We start from the raw sequence: 17,696 nt of genomic DNA on the forward strand, positions 1-17,696 counted from the left end.
AAAGAGAGGTAGCAAGGCAGAGAGGTTTAGGCAGGGAATTCCAGAGCTTAGGGCCTAGGCAACACAAGGCACGGCCACCAATGGTTGAGCGATTATAATCAGGGATGCTCAAGAGGGCAGAATTAGAGGAGCGCAGATATCTCGGGGGGTTGTGGGGCTGAAGGAGATTACAGAGATAGGGAGGGGCGAGGCCATGGAGGGATTTGAAAACAAGGATGAGAATTTTGAAATTGAGGTGTTGCTTAACCGGGAGCCAATGTAGGTCAGCGAGCACAGGGGTGATGGGTGAATGGGACTTGGTGCGAGTTAGGATACGGGCAGCCGAGTTTTGGATGAGCTCAAGTTTACGTAGGGTAGAATGTGGGAGGCCAGCCAGGAATAGTCAAGTCTAGAGGTAACAAAGGCATGGATGTGGATTTCAGCAGCGGATGAGCTGAGGCAAGGGCGGAGACGGGCGATGTTATGGAGGTGGAAATAGGCGTTCTTAGTTATGCTGCGGATATGTGGTTGGAAGCTCATTTCAGGGTCAAATATGACACCAAGGTTGCGAACAGTCTGGTTCAGCCTCAGACAGGTGTTAGGGAGAGGGATGGAGTCAGTGGCTAGGGAACCGAGTTTGTGGCGGGGACTGAAAACAATGGCTTCGGTCTTCCCAATATTTAACTGGAGAAAATTTCTGCTCATCCAGAACTGTATGTTGGACAAGCAGTCTGACAATTTAGAGACCGTGGAGGGGTTGAGAGAAGTGGTGGTGAGGTAGAGCTCGGTGTCGTCAGCGTACATGTGGAAACTGATGCTGTGTTTTCGGATGATGTCGCCGAGGGGCAGCATGTAGTTAGAAATAGGAGGGGACCAAGGATAGAACCTTGGGGGACACCAGAGGTAACGATGTGGGAGCAGGAAGAGAAGCCATTGCAGGTGATTCTCTGGCTACGATGAGATAGATAAGAATAGAACCAGGCGAGTGCAGTCCCGCCCAGCTGGACGATACCAGGGATAACTCCCCTGCTCTTCGAACTAGTGCCATGGGATCTTTTATGTCCACCTGAGAGAGCAGACAGGGCCTCAGTTTAACGTCTCATCCGAAAGGCGGCACCTCCGACAGTGCAGCACTCCCTCAGCACTGCACTGGAGTGTCAGCCTAGATTTATGTGCTCAAGTCCCTGGAGTGTGACTTGAACCCACAACCTTCTGACTCAGAGGCGAGAGTGCTACCCACTGAGCCACAGATGACACACAAGATAGCAAAATAATCTTCATCTGCATCTGCAGACACAGGCCTCAAACATTCTCTGACCTCTAATGAATTGAACTCTTCAGCTTTCCGCTTTTGGTGTGCTGCTGTCGGGTATAGCCTTCTAACACATTAAAATATTTATCCGGCCCCAGCTAATCTTTTCCAACAACTAAACATTAAGGTAAAATAGCTGAAATAATTGCTGCTAATTGTCCTCCACCTGCATACATAGGCCTGTGAATCATTCTCCAACCTCTAAATATTTACTGCACCACTGCTGCCATAGGCATCTCAAACTGACATTCCGACCACCCTACGCCCACCCCCAGCCCACCTCTCCATTTCTGATCACAGTCCCCCACTGAAAGAAATGAACAGAACTTCGGGGTCCTAACATGATGAATGCCTCCACCACCTCCAACCCCGCCCCCTTCCTTTAGCTTAATTTCCTATCCTGGCAGCAGGGAAGGTTCCCTCCCCCCTCCCCCCTCCACCCCCACCCTCCTTGAGAATCAGAGGCTATAGTTAAGGGGAAGGAGGCCCCATCCACTGTATTCCAGCAGAAGGGAAGACTATCACTCTCACCACCCCCGCCATGCAAAATTCCAGGGGGGTAGTTTAACCCAACACAACACCTCCCCCACCCACCCACTTCCCATGTCCCAGAAAACCATTGGGAAAGGAAGCTAAAGTTCAACCCCTCACTGATAGGAATTTTGGATTCTAGGAGAGGGAAGGTTCAGCTCCCACACCCTCTCCCACCCACTCCAGTTCAGCTCCCTCTCTCTCTCTCTGCTCCGGTTCAGCTCCCTCTCCCTCTCTCCCCCCGCTCAGGTTCAGCTCCCTCTCTCTCTCTCTCTCTCCGCTCCGGTTCAGCTCCCTCTCTCTCTCCCCCCGCTCAGGTTCAGCTCCCTCTCTCTCTCTCTGCTCCGGTTCAGCTCCCTCTCTCTCTCTCCCCCCGCTCAGGTTCAGCTCCCACTCTCTCTCTCGCTCCACTCCAGTTCAGCTCCCTCTCTCTCTCTCCCCCCGCTCAGGTTCAGCTCCCTCTCTCTCTCTCTCTCCCCGCTCCGGTTCAGCTCCTTCTCTCTCTCCCCCCGCTCAGGTTCAGCTCCCTTTCTCTCTCTCTCCTCTCCGCTCAGGTTCAGCTCCCTCTCTCTCTCTCTGCGCTCAGGTTCAGCTCCCTCTCTCTCTCTCTCCGCTCAGGTTCAGCTCCCTTTCTCTCTCTCTCTCTCCCCCTGCTCAGGTTCAGCTCCCTCTCTCTCTCTCTCCGCTCAGGTTCAGCTCTCTCTCTCTGCTCAGGTTCAGCTCCATCTCTCTCTCCCCCTGCTCAGGTTCAGCTCCCTCTCTCTCTCTCTCCGCTCAGGTTCAGCTCCATCTCTCTCTCTCTCTCCCCCCGCTCAGGTTCAGCTCCCTCTCTCTCTTTCTCTCTCTGCTCAGGTTCAGCTCCCTCGCTCTCTCTCTCTGCTCAGGTTCAGCTCCCCCTCTCTCTCTCTCTCTCTCTCTCCCCGCTCAGGTTCAGCTCCCCCTCTCTCTCTCTGCTCAGGTTCAGCTCCATCTCTCTCTCTCTCTCTCCACTCAGGTTCAGCTCCCTCTCTCTCTCTCTCTCCGCTCGGGTTCAGCTCCCTCTCTCTCTCTCCGCTCAGGTTCAGCTCCCCCTCTCTCTCTCTCCCCGCTCAGGTTCAGCTCCCTCTCTCTCTCTCCGCTCAGGTTCAGCTCCCTCTCTCTCTCTCTCTCTCTCCCCGCTCAGGTTCAGCTCCCTCTCTCTCTCTCCCCCCACTCAGGTTCAGCTCCCTCTCTCTCTCTCCCCCCACTCGGGTTCAGCTCCCTCTCTCTCTCTCTCTCTCTCTCTCCCCGCTCAGGTTCAGCTCTCTCTCTCTCTCTCCCCCCACTCAGGTTCAGCTCCCTCTCTCTCTCTCTCTCTTTCTCTGTTATGTCTTTTAGCGCTCGTAGTGCTTTGTAAAGACGACTCTGGACTCGGTAGTTTGTAATTATAAACTACTGTTTTATTTGAGTTGTAATCCTCGCCTGCCGCATGGTGCAGGGTGATATTTCCAAGTGCCTTGTGCGGCACCTGCGCACTACTTTCCCAGCATCGTAGTACTGCTACACTTGATTTGAGTGTTAGTACACTTGTACAATGTAGTCCCAACATAACTATGTAACATCCCTCTTTCCCAACAAAACTAACTACATCAATTTTCTATTTTACAATGTTTCCAGTTGAATAATGTTAACAAAATACAGAACGTGAGCTTTCTTTGCTCAATTTATATACAGATATTTGTCCATGTTGTTTTACTGTTCTGTGCGAATTATAATTGTCTTTATAATTATTCGCGATACCGCTCAGGTGGTTGTATGTTACTCCTCCATCATCAAGTTTGCGGATGACACCACGGTAGTAGGCCAGATCACCAACAACGATGAGTCAGCCTACAGGGAGGAGGTCCAGCATCTCGTGAAGTGGTGCGCCGATAACAACCTGGCCCTTAACACCAAGAAACCAAAAGAAATCATTGGGGACTTCAGGAAGTCCAAAGGCAGAAGTCACACCCCCATCCACATCAATGGGGCTGTGGTGGAAAGGGTGGACAGCTTTAAGTTCCTCGGAGTCCACATCATGGAAGACCTCTCCTGGTCCCTCAACACCTCCTCTCTGGTGAAGAAGGCCCAGCAGCGCCTATATTTCCTAAGGAGGCTGAAGGGATGTAATCTGTCACCCCTGATCCTCTCTAACTTTTACCGCTGCATTATAGAGAGCATCCTGGCAAACTGTATCACAGTATGGTATGGCAGCTGTAGCTACTATGACCGGAAAGCCCTGCAGCGGGTAGTCAAAACTGCCCAACGCATTACCAGCACCCGGCTACCGACCATAGAGCACATATACCAGAAACGCTGTCTACGGAGGTCACGGTCCATCATCAAAGACCCTACCCACCCCAGCCACAGTCTGTTCGCCCTCCTGCCATCTGGGAGACGCTACAGATGCATTCGCACCCGTACGACCAGATTTAGGAACAGCTTCTTTCCCAGGGCTGTCATCCTACTGAACTCCACAAATAAACTCTAAAGCCTGCACATCTGCCAATGCACTTTATTATGGTTATATTTATGTTAATATACTACAAGCCAAATGTATGTTGAATGTTTAAATGTCTTAATCCAAATGTACACTCTCGGGAGCCGCAAGCCTACATTTCGTTGTACTGCACTTGTGCACTAACAATGACTTGGCTATAACTATTCCTTTCTGCGGTGTTTTGGTGTTTTCTTTTCTTGTTGCCGGTGCTGTCGTGTTTGGCTCTGGAGAGTGCATGTTTGCAGTTGTTGTATTTGAGGTGTTTGTTTCTGGCGTTATATTGTTTTCCGTGTCTGGTACCGTAACTGCTGTTAATGTTGTCCGCTGTTTGACAGCTTCAGGTGAGGGTCTGATATGGATCCTGTTTCGCCTGTATTGGTTTCCAGGTTCTGTCTCTACCAAGTAAGATCTTGGAGTATCAGCTTTTCCAATAACATTGGCTGGACTCCATGTTCTCAATAACGGATCTTGTATATGCACTGATTGCCCATTTAGCAGCTCCGGTAGTGGTTTTGCATGCTTGTTATAGTGTGTGCTCCCCGTAGCTTGTGTTTCCATCAGCTTCTGCCGAATGTCCTCTTGGTCCTGGGGAGGATATATCTTTGCTGGTAGAGTTGTTTTGTATTTTCTACCGGTTAGTAGTTCTGCTGGTGATTTCGAGTCTGCTCTCAAAGGTTTCGATCTGATTGCCAAAAGGGCAAGGCCTTGGTCTTCTCCCATCTCCTTGCTTTTAATGAAAGCTCTTTTGACTGTTTAGATCTGTCTTTCAATAAATCCGTGTCCCCTTGGGTAATGTGGGGATGAGGTAATTATTTTAAATCCGTATTTTCCAGCCAGTGCTCTGAATTCGCTGGAGGTGAATTGTGTCCCATTGTCGCAGATGACCTTTTCTGGGATGCCCTGTTCTGCGAATAAGTTTTTCGCAATTTTTGTGATTGTTATGGCTCTCATGTCATTTATCCTTCTGACAAAAGGAAATTTTGAGTAGTAGTCTGCTACTATGATGTACCACTCCTGGTTGCACAGGAACAGATCTGTTCCTATCGTGTGCCATGGTCTTGTGGGTACTTCCATTTGAATCATCTCCTCCTTCTGCTGTGTGTTTCGGTATTTCTGGCATATGCAGCATGTGGAGACCATTTGTTCTATGCTTTTGTACATGCCTATCCAGTACACAGCTGATCTGGCTCTTAGTTTACATTTCTCCATCCCCATATGGCCTTGGTGTATTAAGCGGAGAAGTTCCATTTGCATCGTTTTTGGTATTATGATTCTTGAGCCAACAAGGAGAACACCGTCCTCCACCGAGATGCCATCTCTGATTGTCCAGTACTGTCGGATTTGGTTTTGGACCTGCTGGATCTTCTCCAGCCACCCCTGTATTACCTGTTGCATGAGTAGTAGCAACTCCTCTTCTTTACCAGTCTCCTCTTGAATTTGGCTAAGCTTTGTGGGAGTAACATTTACGAGGTGGTGTATTTTTACTGTCAGGCCCTTCATCTCGTGTTTTTCATGTGGTGACAATCGAGACAATGCATCTGCCAGTGCCATTTCTTTTCCTGGCCGGTATTTTAATTCAAAGTCATAACTTTGGAGTCTTAACAGTAACCTTTGCAGTCTTGCTGGGGCCTTGCTTAGGTTTTTCGTGTAAATTTGTTCGAGTGGACGATGGTCGCTCTCTACCTCAAATTTTCTTCCGTATAAGTAGGTGTGGAACTTTTCGCATCCGTATACTACTGCCAATAGCTCTCTTTCGATGTTTGCGTATCTTGTCTCTGCTGATGTCAATGCCTTCGATGCGAAAGCTATTGGTTTTCCTTCCTGCACGAGGGCTGCCCCTAGCCCCCTGGTAGAGGCATCTACCTGTAGGGTGACAGTTTTTTTTCTATCGTAATAAGACAGGCTGGTTTCTTTACATAATAATTCCTTTAGGTGTTTGAAGTTCCTCTCATGGGATTCTGACCATTGGTATTCGGTGTCTTCTTTTAGTAATTCTCTTAGGTTCGCTGTGAAGTCTGACATGTTCGGGATGAAAGAGCTCATATACTGGACCAAGCCGAGGTAGCTTCTCAGCTCCTTCTTGTCGTTTGGAGGTTTCATCTCTGCTATCGCCTCAACTTTTTCGGGATTAGGCTCGACACTCTCTGGTGTGTAGATCATGCCAAAAAATTTGCATTTCGTACTTTTAACGATGCACTTCTCGGCATTCAGCTTGATGCCAGTCGTTCTGGTGTGCTCCATGGCCTCGTGCAAGTGCACGTCGTGGTCTCTTTAATTTGTTCCGTAAACTTGGATGTCATCAGCGATTCCAATGGCTCCTTCACAGCCTTTGTATGTTTCATCGATCTTTTGTTGGAAGATGTCTTGGCTGACTTTCAACCCGAATGGCAGCCGAAGGAATTTATAACTCCCCAATGGTGTATTAAAAGTCGTCAGGTTAGTTGATTCTTCGTCCAGTTTTACGTTCCAGTAGCCGTTTCTGGCATCCAGTTTGGAGAAGACTTTGGCTCCTGCCAGTGCTGGTGTGATTTCTTCTAATGTTGGTGTGGGGTAGTGGTCCTGCTTTATTGCCTGGTTTAAGTCTTTGGGGTCCAGACAGATTCTGAGCCGCCCGTTCGGCTTTTCCCGTACCACAAGCGAGTTTACCCAGTCTGTGGGTTCAGTGACCTTTGCGATTATTTCTTTCTCTTCCATTTCTTTTAGTTCGGTGTATAATTTTTCTTTTAGCTTGATGGGTATTTTTCTTGGAGCGTGGATGATGGGTTTTACCTCTGGATCTATTGTTATATGGTACTTGAACTCCCCGAAGCATCCTACAGTGTCATCAAAACACTCTGGATACATGTCCATCAAATGTTTCGATCCCACCGCTGCCACGTTATGTCTTCTAGCGCTCGTAGTGCTTTGTAAAGACAACTCTGGACTCGGTAGTTTGTAATTATAAACTACTGTTTTCTTTGAGTTGTAATCCTTGTCTGCCGCATGGTGCAGGGTGATATTTCCAAGTGCCTTGTGCGGCGCCTGCGCACTACTTTCCCAGCATCGTAGTACTGCTACACTTGATTTGTACAATGTAGTCCCAACATAACTATGTAACACTCTCCACTCAGGTTCAGCTCCCTCTCTCTCTCTCTCTCCGCTCAGGTTCAGCTCCATCTCTCTCTCTCTCTCTCCCCCCGCTCAGGTTCAGCTCCCTCTCTCTCTCTCCGCTCAGGTTCAGCCCCCTCTCACTCTCTCTCCGCTCAGGTTCAGCTCCCTCTCTCTCTCTCTCCCCCCCCGCTCAGGTTCAGCTCCTTCTCTCTCTCTCTCTCTCTCTCTCTCCGCTCAGGTTCAGCTCCCTCTCTCTCTGCTCAGGTTCAGCTCCCTCTCTCTCTCTCTCCGCTCAGTTTCAGCTCCCTCTCTCCCGCCACTCAGGTTCAGCTCCCTCTCTCTCTCTACCCCCCCGCTCAGGTTCAGCTCCCTCTCTCTCTCTCCCCCCGCTCAGGTTCAGCTCCCTCTCTCCCTCTCTCTCTCCACTCAGGTGCAGCTCCCTCTCTCTCTCTCTCTCCCCCCGCTCAGGTTCAGCTCCTTCTCTCTCTCTCTCCACTCAGGTTCAGCTCCCTCTCTCTCTCTGCACAGGTTCAGCTCCCTCTCTCTCTCTCTCTCTCTCCGTTCAGGTTCAGCTCCCTCTCTCTCCGCACAGTTTCAGCTCCCTCTCTCTCTCTCTCTCCGCTCAGTTTCAGCTCCCTCCTTCTCTCTCCCCCCCGCTCAGGTTCAGCTCTCTCTCTCTCTCCGCACAGGTTCAGCTCCCTCTCTCTCTCTCTCTCCGCTCAAGTTCAGCTCCCTCTCTCTCTCTCTCTCTCTCTCTCTCTGCTCAGGTTCAGCTCCCTCTCTCTCTCTCTCTCCCCACGCTCAGGTTCAGTTCCCTCTCTCTCTCTCCACTCGGGTTCAGCTCCCTCTCTCTCTCCCTCTCCGCTCAGGTTCAGCTCCCTCTCTCTCTCTCTCTCTCTGCTCAGCTTCAACTCCCTCCTGTTATGTTCATAAATAAATAGACGTTTTCATTATGAACAGCTAGCTAGAGCTAGTCATTTATTCAGCCATGTGGACTAGTGTACAGGCATCCATCTGGACTACTGCCTTGTGGGTAGCCCACTACTAAACATACAGCTCCACCTAGTGTACCATTCTAGAATGACATGTTACTGATTATTACATCCCCTTTTCTTAGAGGTTAAACAAAATCAATATCAATCATTCATGATGAGTCAACACATTTTCAAAGCTTTACTTTATGAACTCTAAGCCTTTCATTATTTTATTATAGTTTTCTTTGTGCTCAAAGATTAAGTCTATCAGGCTTTTTTACTTCACGTGTGGATCTTCTCAGCACAGGTAAGTCTGATGTGTTTTCATGAGAGCCTATATGTGTGTTTGTGTTAGATTGTTCTGGTGGTGAGTGACAAGATTCAGTTGCGGCATTGTCATCGATTTGCTCTTGGATAGTTTCTTGTGTTTTCAGGAGGGAACAGCGGTTCCTCCTGAGAATCTGTCCTTCCTCAGTTCTAACAGTGTATGACCTTGGTCCTACTTCCTCAAGAACTGTAGCTTTCCTGTTCCATGCATTTGGATCGTCAATCCTGACAACATCATCCCTTGTCAATGGTTTCAGAGTTTTGGATGACTTGTCATAGTGTGATTTCTGTTTCAGCTTTAACAGTTGAAGTCTCTGTCTCAGTTCCTTACTCTGCTTTTCTTTTGCACAGCAGGGTAGCGTGGTGCGCAACGTGTGACCCATTAGGAGCTCAGCAGGTGAAGAACCACAGTCTAAAGGGGAGGTTCGGTAGCTCAGCAGGGCGAGATAAGGATCAGACTTGCTTTCTGTTGCTTTCTTCAGTAGCTGCTTGAGAACTTGAACACCTTTCTCTGCCTTACCATTTGACTGAGCATACAGAGGGCTGGATGTGATGTGTTGAAAGTCATAATGTGCTGCAAACTGTTGCCACTCCTTACAGTTGAAGCACGGACCATTGTCGCTAACGGCAATCCTGGGAATTCCATGTCTGGCGAAGATGGATTTAACATGCATTATAACACTGCTTGCTGATGTGCTTGAGAGCAGCGCCATCTCAGGATAGTTAGAATAGTAGTCAATCACTAATAGATAGTTTTTACCATTCAAATGAAAAAGGTCCATACCAACCTTTTGCCATGGTGCTGTTGGTAAGTCAGCTACTATCATTGGTTCCTTTGCTTGTTTGTTTTTGTGTTTCTGACATGTCTCACATTTGCCTATCATGTTCTCAATGTCCTTATTTATGCCAGGCCAATAAACAGTGTCTCTTGCTCTCCTTTTGCATTTTTCAATTCTGAGGTGTCCCTCATGAATCCTTTTGAGCATGTCTTGACGCAGAGCCTGTGGAATGACTATTCTGTTCTGTTTTAGTAATAGTCCACTTGCGACACTCAACTCTGACCTGATGTGATAGTACTTTGGACAGGAACCTTTTGGCCAACCATGATGAATGTTCTCTATTACTGTTTGTAACACTGTGGCCTAGAAATTCAGTGCCCTTAGCACCGATTTTGCGGCGCTAGAGGGCCTAGCGCTGCAATTGGCGCCGGTTCCTAAATTGCCTGGCGCCCTTCCGCGGCGGTAGACCGGTAGCGCTGCGCCGGCACCGATGACGTCATCAGTGTGCGCAGCGTCCCGGTTGCCGTGGTAACCCGGCCCCAAGCCGAAATTCAGTTGCGGCCGCCTCGCCAGTGGCAGCCGCAACTAAGACTCCGGCAAATGAGTGTTGCCGGAGTCTGCGCCGGCGCTTTAAGGAGGCGCAGCGGCCGGCCGCTTTCCCGCCGGCCGCCTGCCCGCAGCTCCCTCCCCGGACTTCTCCCCCCCCACCCCGGAACAGATGCAAGCCCGGCACTTGTCCGAGGTGCCGGGCTCATTTTTGCAGAGATTTGCGCGGGCCGTGGCCGGGTGCAGGCAGCTCCTCCTTAACGGAAGGAGGAGGCCTGCACTTCCCGAGCCTGCCGCACTGCAGCGGGCGCCGCAGCGCCGGAATAGCGCCGCAATGCGGCGCGTTGCGCCAGTTTTCAGGCGCTAAAACCCTTCAGTAGCGCCGGCAGCCGTTTGGGCGCGGCGCTACTGAATTTTTGGCGCGCGCAAAGGGCTTTAGCGCCGGCGCTAACTTCCGGCGCTAAAGCCCTGGTGCAGCGCAAACTCAATTTCTAGGCCTGTATCTTTTACTGTTTCTTCTGCTATTTGCTTTGATTTTGTGTCTGACACGGGCAGCGCAGCAGTGGCCATACTCACATGAACATCCACGTCTTCCTCAGTAGAGCTCACATGACTCATTGTGGGTGCTCGGGATAGTGCATCTGCTAACACTATGTGTTTGCCTGGTGTGTAGATCAGTTCAAAGTCATATCTTTGCAGCTTCATCATGAGTCGTTGAATCCTTGGAGACATCTCATTCAGATTTTTTTTTTATGATGGCAACCAGTGGGCAGTGGTCTGTCTCAACTGTGAAGGTGGGAAGTCCATATATGTAGCCATGGAACTTTTCTAGTCCAACTACCAAGCCTAGACATTCCTTTTCAATCTGGGCGTATCGACACTCGGAGTCAGTCATAGACCTGGAGGCATAGGCAACAGGCTTCCAATCTTCACCCTCTGCTTGTAGCAAGACCGCGCCTAGGCCATCTTTTGATGCATCCGTTGACACTTTGATTCTCTTTGTTGGGTCAAAGAAGGTGAGTACAGGTGTGGTTGTCAGCACTGTTTTGAGGTTCATCCACTCTTGTTCATGTCTTTCTGTCCATGCGAACTCATTTGTTTTATGTAGCAGGTCTCGCAGACAGGCTGTCTTGGCTGACAAGTTAGGAATGAACTTTCCAATGAAGTTTATCATCCCCATGATGCGTAGCACTCCTTTTTTGTCAGTGGGTCAGGGCATGTTGAGTATGCTGTTTACTTTTTCCATATCTGGCTCTATTCCTTTACCAGATAGATTATCTCCTAGGAAAGTGACTTCCTGGACGGCAAACTGACACTTGGCTTTGTTGAGCTTCAGTCCATTCCGGCGTATGCTCTGTAGCACTTTAGTCAGTCTCTCATTGTGTTCTTTCAGTGTGGAGCCTCAGATGATGATGTCATCAACATAGACCCAAACTCCTTCCAGACCTTCAATTATGTGTTCCATCGCTCTAAGAAAGATTTCAGATGCAGATATTGGCCTAGAAATTGGGTATAGCCCCGCCAGCACGTTTGTGCCGAAAATTTTGCGCCCACCGCGGAGCCAGTTGTGCCCGCCCCATATTCACTTTCAGCGCCCCAAAGCAGAACCGGGCGCTGGTACAGGGTGTGTCCGCCCCGCTTGGGGCGCTGAAAGTGAATTTCAGCGCTCCCGGTCCCGCTGCGCCACCCGATGCGGTGCGGCAGGCTGCTGTACTGCAGGCCTCCCCCTTCTCTTAAGGGGGAGGTGCCTGCAACGGCCGGAGCCCCGATTGCAAGTGCCAGCAAAAGAGCCCGGCACAACGGAGGAGTGCCGGGCTCCACGGAAACCAGCCGGCAATGCCGCGGGGGGGAGGTGGAGGAGGCCGGGGAAGGAGGTGCGGGCAGGCGGCCGCCGAAAAAGTGGCCGCCCCGCACCTCCACCTTAACTTGCGCCGCTAAGGCTGCAGCAAGGACCCGGTCTCCCGATGTTGTTAGCGCCCGCCATGGAAGAGGCGGCCGCTACTGAAGATGGGGATCGGCGTGGTTTCGGGCGGTACCGGGGCACTGCGCACACCGATGACGTCATCGGTGCCGGCGCAGCGCTACCGGCTAACGCCGATGTTAGGGCCCACCTAATTTCGGGCGCGACGCAACTTCAGGCGCAACCCACTCTTTCGCCCCTAATTGGGCGCAAACGCTACTGAATTTCTAGGCCCTTATCCCGAAAGGCATTCTGAGGAAACAATACCTGCCAAATGGTGTGTTGAAGGTACAGTATTTGGTGCTCTGTTCATCCAGTTTTAGTTGCCAAAATCCTTGAGGCATCGAGCTTTGTGAAGTATCTGGCACCTGACATTTCACTGGTGATTTCTTCTCGCTTGGGAATCTGGTAGTGTTCATGTTTTATGTTTGCATTTAAGTCCTTTGGATCCATGCATACTCTTAGATCATTGTTCTTTTTCTTTACACATACCATGGAGTTAACCCAGTCTGTTGGCTCTTCGACTTTCCTGATGACTCCTAGTGTGGTCATTCTGTCCAGTTCTTTCTTGAGCTGGTCACGCAGGGGTGCTGGAACTCTCTGTGGAGCACGTACCACTAGCTGAGCATTCTCCTTTAGCTGGATCTTGTAAGTGAATGGTAGAACTCCAAATCCTTTGAACACATCCTGGAAATTACTCACTACAGAATCCACTGAGTCATCTGGTCTGCTTATGGCACAGTTTATACGGTAGACTCTCTTGACCAGTTCTAAGTCCTCACAAGCTTTGTCACCTAGTAGTGAATCAAGTCCTTCAGCCACAACAGAAAACGTGAGATGATGCACTTTGTCTTTGACTGTCACTTTAAGTGTGCATACACCTAAGCTATCTATTTTCTGTCCATTATAGTTCTCAGTAGTACTGACTTTTTCTGTATTTTGGGCTTTTCTTTCATATTTTTAATGTCACTCATACTGATTAAGTTTGCTTTTGCCCCAGTGTCTAGTTTCAATGTAACTAATGCTCCATTTACCTGCAGTGGCATCATCCATTTGTCCTCTTTTACTGCATTAACTTTATGTTCAGCATTGTCCATTCCTGAGGGCTGCACATTTTCTGTATCCTTTTCGATATTGTCACATGACACCATTCCTACAAAAAATGCCTCACTTAAATCAGTGTCCTCAATCACATTGACTTGTTGCCCTTTCTTTGTTTTTACTTTTGAAAAGCATTGTTTGGCAAAGTGATTCTTTCCATTACATTTTGTGCACATTTTTCCAAACGCTGGGCATTGTCTTGACTGGTGCTGGTAACCACAGCGTTTACAGTTAAAAATTCCATCCTCCGATTGCTTTGCATTTCTGTTCTGCCCATGTTTCTTCCCCTTGTAGGACACAGCACCGACAGCAGCACTGTCATTCACTACAGTCGCATTATTATTAATTTCACTGAATGTCTTTGCGTGCTGTTGAGCTAGCTCACTGGCATGGCATATTTTCACAGCATCCTCCAATGTTAGTTCGGTTTCTCTCAAAAAACGTTCCCTGACTTTTTTTTATCATGAGTACCAAACACAATCTGGTCACGAATCATGGATGATTTCAGTTCAGAGAAATTACATGTCTGTGCTTTCAGTTTCAGATTGGTCACAAAGCTATCAAAATTCTCATTTTGCTGCTGTGTCCATGAACGGAACACGTACCTCTCATAGGTCTCGTTCTTTTTGGGAGAACAATGTGTATCAAACTTCTTTAGCACATCGTTAATTTTTTCTCTGTCCTCCTCTTGATCAAATACAAACGTATTAAATACCTCTATCGCCTGCGGGCCTGCAACCATGAGCAGTAACGCTATTTTCCTTGCGTCTGGCTTTGTACCGAACCCGATGGCAGCAATGTAGAGTTCGAATTGTTGTTTGAAAGTCCGCCAAATTGCAGTCGACATTCCCCATGAGTTTCAAACCCTCCAGTGGCTTCAAATTCTCCATGTCGTATTTCACAATATTCAGCAGATATTACCACTCCTGGTACCATGTTATGTTCATAAATAAATAGATGTTTTCATTATGAACAGCTAGCTTGAGTTAGTCATTTATTCAGCCATGTGGACTAGTGTACAGGCATCCATCTTGACTACTGCCTTGTGGGTAGCCCACTAATAAACATACAGCTCCACCTAGTGTACCATTCTAGAATGACATGTTACTGATCATTACACCTCCCTCCCTCTCTCTCTCTCTCCGCACAGGTTCAGCTCCTTCTCTCTCTCTCTCACTCTCTCTCTCCGCTCAGGTTCAGCTCTCTCTCTCTCTCTCTCTCCACTCAGGTTCAGCTCCCTCTCTCTCTCTCCGCTCAGGTTCAACTCCATCTCTCTCTCTCTCTCTCCACTCAGGTTCAGCTCCCTCTCTCGCTCTCTCTCTCCCCGCTCAGGTTCAACTCCATTTCTCTCTCTCTCTATCCGCTCAGGTTCAGCTCCCTCTCTCTCTCTCTCTCCACTCAGGTTCCACTCTATCCCTCTCTCCGCTCAGGTTCAGCTCCCTCTATCTCTCCGCTCAGGTTCAGCTCCCTCTCTCTCTCTCTCTCCGCTCAGGTTCAGCTCCCTCTATCTCTCTCTCCACTCAGGTTCAGCTCCCTCTCTCTCTCCACTCAGGTTCAGCTCCGTCTCTCTCTCTCTCCGCTCAGGTTCAGCTCCCTCTCTCTCTCCGCTCAGGTTCAGCTCCCTCTCGTTCTCTCTCCGCTCAGGTTCAGCTCCCTCTCTCTCTTTCTCTCTCCGCTCAGGTTCAGCTCATAGAAACATAGACATAGAAACATAGAAGATAGGAGCAGGAGTAGGCCATTCGGCCCCTCGAGCCTGCTCCGCCATTTAATGAGATCATGGCTGATCATCCAAATTCAGTACCCTGTCTCTGCTTTCTCCCCATATCCCTTGATCCCTTTAGCCTTAAGAAATATATCCAGCTCCTTCTTGAATATATTTAATGAATTGGCCTCAACTGCCTTCTGTGGTAGAGAATTCCACTCTCTGGGTGAAGAAATTCCTCCTCATCTCTGTCCTAAAATGCTTACCCCTTATCCTTAGACTGTGACCCCTGGTACTGGGCTCCCCGACCATCAGGCACATCTTCCTGCATCTAGTTTGTCTAGTCCTGTTAGGATTTTATAAGTTTCAATGAGATCACCATTCATTCTTCTAAACTCCAGCGAGTAGAAACCCAATCGACCCAATCTCTCCTCATACGTCATTCCTGCCATCCCAGGTATCAGCCTGGTGAATCTTCGCTGCACTCCTTCCATGGCAAGAACATCCTTCCTCAGATAAGGCGACCAAAACTGCACACAATACTCAAGGTGTGGTCTCACCAAGACCCTGTACAACTGTAGCAAGACATCCTTGTTCCTGTACTCAAACCCTCTTGCTACGAAGGCCAACATACCATTTGCCTTCTTAACCGCCTGCTGCACCTGCATGCTCTCTCTCTCTCCACTTAGGTTCAGCTCCCTCTCTCTCTCTCTCTCTCTCCCTGCTCAGGTTCAGCTCCCACTCCCTCTCTCTCCCCGCTCAGATGAAAACCTGGGCCATCTGACATAATTCCCCATTTTCATGCCTCCTATTCTGCCCTCTGTCCTCCTCCCATGCCATTCCCCGCCCCCCCTCCTCTCCTCACTGCCCTCCCTGACATGAATACTGCACTTGGTCTTGACTCCGGGTGTTGGATTGAGGACGGGAAACCTGGAAGAACGGGTTTCCCTCAGATCCTGCCAATTTTAACAGCAGGACCTGATTAATATCTTTTGCCTCCATTTCCTGGCCGCAGCCAGGGCATGAAGAGGAGGGAGAGAGCGATTGGAAAGGCCTGGGGGGTGGTGTTGGAAGAAGATCGGGAGTCCTGGGCCAGGGGAGTTTGTAGAAATCAGAGAAGGGGGAGGAAGATTGGGAATCCTGAGCTGGGGGAACATCGTGGTGGCAGGAGCAGGAGGAGGAAGATCGGGAGTCCTGAGCTGGGGGAACATCGTGGTGGCAGGAACAGGAGGAGGAAGATCTGGAATCCTGAGCAGGGGGAGATCGGAAGTGGGCGGGTTAGAGGCGGGTTGGGGTCGGCATTCAGATTTCTAACATTTAGCATCCTACGACCGCAACCCACCCATTTTTGGGGGTTAAAATTCCCCTCTAAGAGTCAACTATGTAATATGAGACTGGAGTCACATATAGGCCAGATCAGGTAGAGGTGGCAGGTTTCCATCCATGAAGGACATTAATGAACCTGTTGCGTTTTTATGACAAAATGGTAATTTGCATGGTTATTTTCCTGGTGCCAGCCTACAAATGACAAGGTATATTGAATTGAATTTCACAACTTACCATGATAGGATTTGAACTCACAACCACTGGGTTGCCAGTCCTGTACAGTAACAACCAGACTACCATACCCTCTGCCTTCTCCTTCCTCTGACAAACATATAATCGAGCAGCATTATCAATATATCGATAACCCTCAATCCTAGGCCGCTACAGGTGCATTTTGGGTACCTCTGCCCACCCCTTACAAGGCCACTGATGCAGAGGAGATGGGGCCGGGGTTGGAAATTGCCCACCGTGGGAGTTCTCTCTTCCCTGACCCATATAGGACCCAGCGTATGTCTGGAGGTCGATAAGCTAGGGTGACCATACTTTCTAAACCGAATCCGGGGAAACACAGGGTGGGAGCACAGCGAAGTAGTCAGGATGGAAAATGTAGGCTGGTCAGCACAGCGAGGCACAATTTTTTAAAATTTTGATGCAAACTGAATTTGCAAAAAGCAGCACCAGAACTTCCCACCTGAATAATGCGGCCGCTGTTCACAGCACCTGCCGGCCGCAGTCACCGGCTCCTTCCCCTCCTCACAGCCCGACACTCACCCACACATCTGAGGCCGTGGAGCGGCACCTGATACTCAGACATTTTGGCCCTGGGGACGATTTCTCATCAACTGAATTTCACAGGACTATCCAGGGATTCGGTTGGGGGATGGGGGGGGCGGGGTGTGGGGTGAGGTAACGTAGCATGCGTATTGTGGCCACAGAGCGCGAGCTCTGCATAAATTAAAGTCCCACAGTGAGTCCACCCCTTCTGCTGTTTGAAAACAGGAGATTGACATCCCTCCCACCAATCGGAACCCGCCCCACCGCACAGCCCCGCCCACTTTATTGACCGACCGCAGGGCAGCTCGAGGTCACGTGGCTCCTGATATGAACCTGCCCCTCATCCAGGGACTGTGCCTGGAAAACGGGGACATAAGGTCACCCTATGATAAACCCAGTGTGGTGAGGCGTGCTCAACTCCAGAAGGGCACAAGTAGGCCCCACTGGGGCGAGCAATGGTTGAGGCCAGGGAATTGGACTAGACGTTCGAAGAGGAAGGCAAATTTAACATTTTTGCCACAGTGTGGTTGATATTTGGAATGGACTCCCATCAAAGTTAGATAGTGCTAAATCTTTGGGCTGTATTTTGTGACCCCTATGGGTGCGTATGAGGTGCGCACATGCCCATAGGAGCCGTGCAAGTTCCTGGTTTAGGCATGTGGGAAAAGGGCCTCTGTGGGTGGAGAGTTGCGCTATTTGCCCAACTTCCGCCTGCTGAATGCCCATGAAATTATTATACCTGGTAACAGCAGGCGTAAGGCCTGCTTTTACCAGCATAAGAGTTTTAAAAATAGAAAA

At 49.5% G+C, this 17,696-nt stretch overlaps 1 protein-coding gene across 3 annotated transcripts in view; it reads right to left on the reverse strand.

Annotated features, from left to right (window-relative positions):
* The window catches only part of LOC147122854 (uncharacterized), a 119,404-nt gene extending 102,376 nt beyond the window's left edge, over positions 1-17,028 (reverse strand). For all 3 annotated transcript variants that reach the window (XM_085961339.1, XM_085961328.1, XM_085961319.1), the window contains exon 1: positions 16,816-17,028. The gene's annotated coding sequence lies outside the window, so the exon portion shown is untranslated. The remainder of the gene's footprint in view (positions 1-16,815) is intronic.
* Positions 17,029-17,696: the final 668 nt, after the last annotated feature.

This window comes from Somniosus microcephalus, chromosome 2 (assembly GCF_052327205.1).
Source record: "Somniosus microcephalus isolate GS21.2 chromosome 2, FLI_Smic_1.0, whole genome shotgun sequence".
In the NCBI taxonomy this organism is placed as follows: Eukaryota; Metazoa; Chordata; class Chondrichthyes; order Squaliformes; family Somniosidae; genus Somniosus; species Somniosus microcephalus.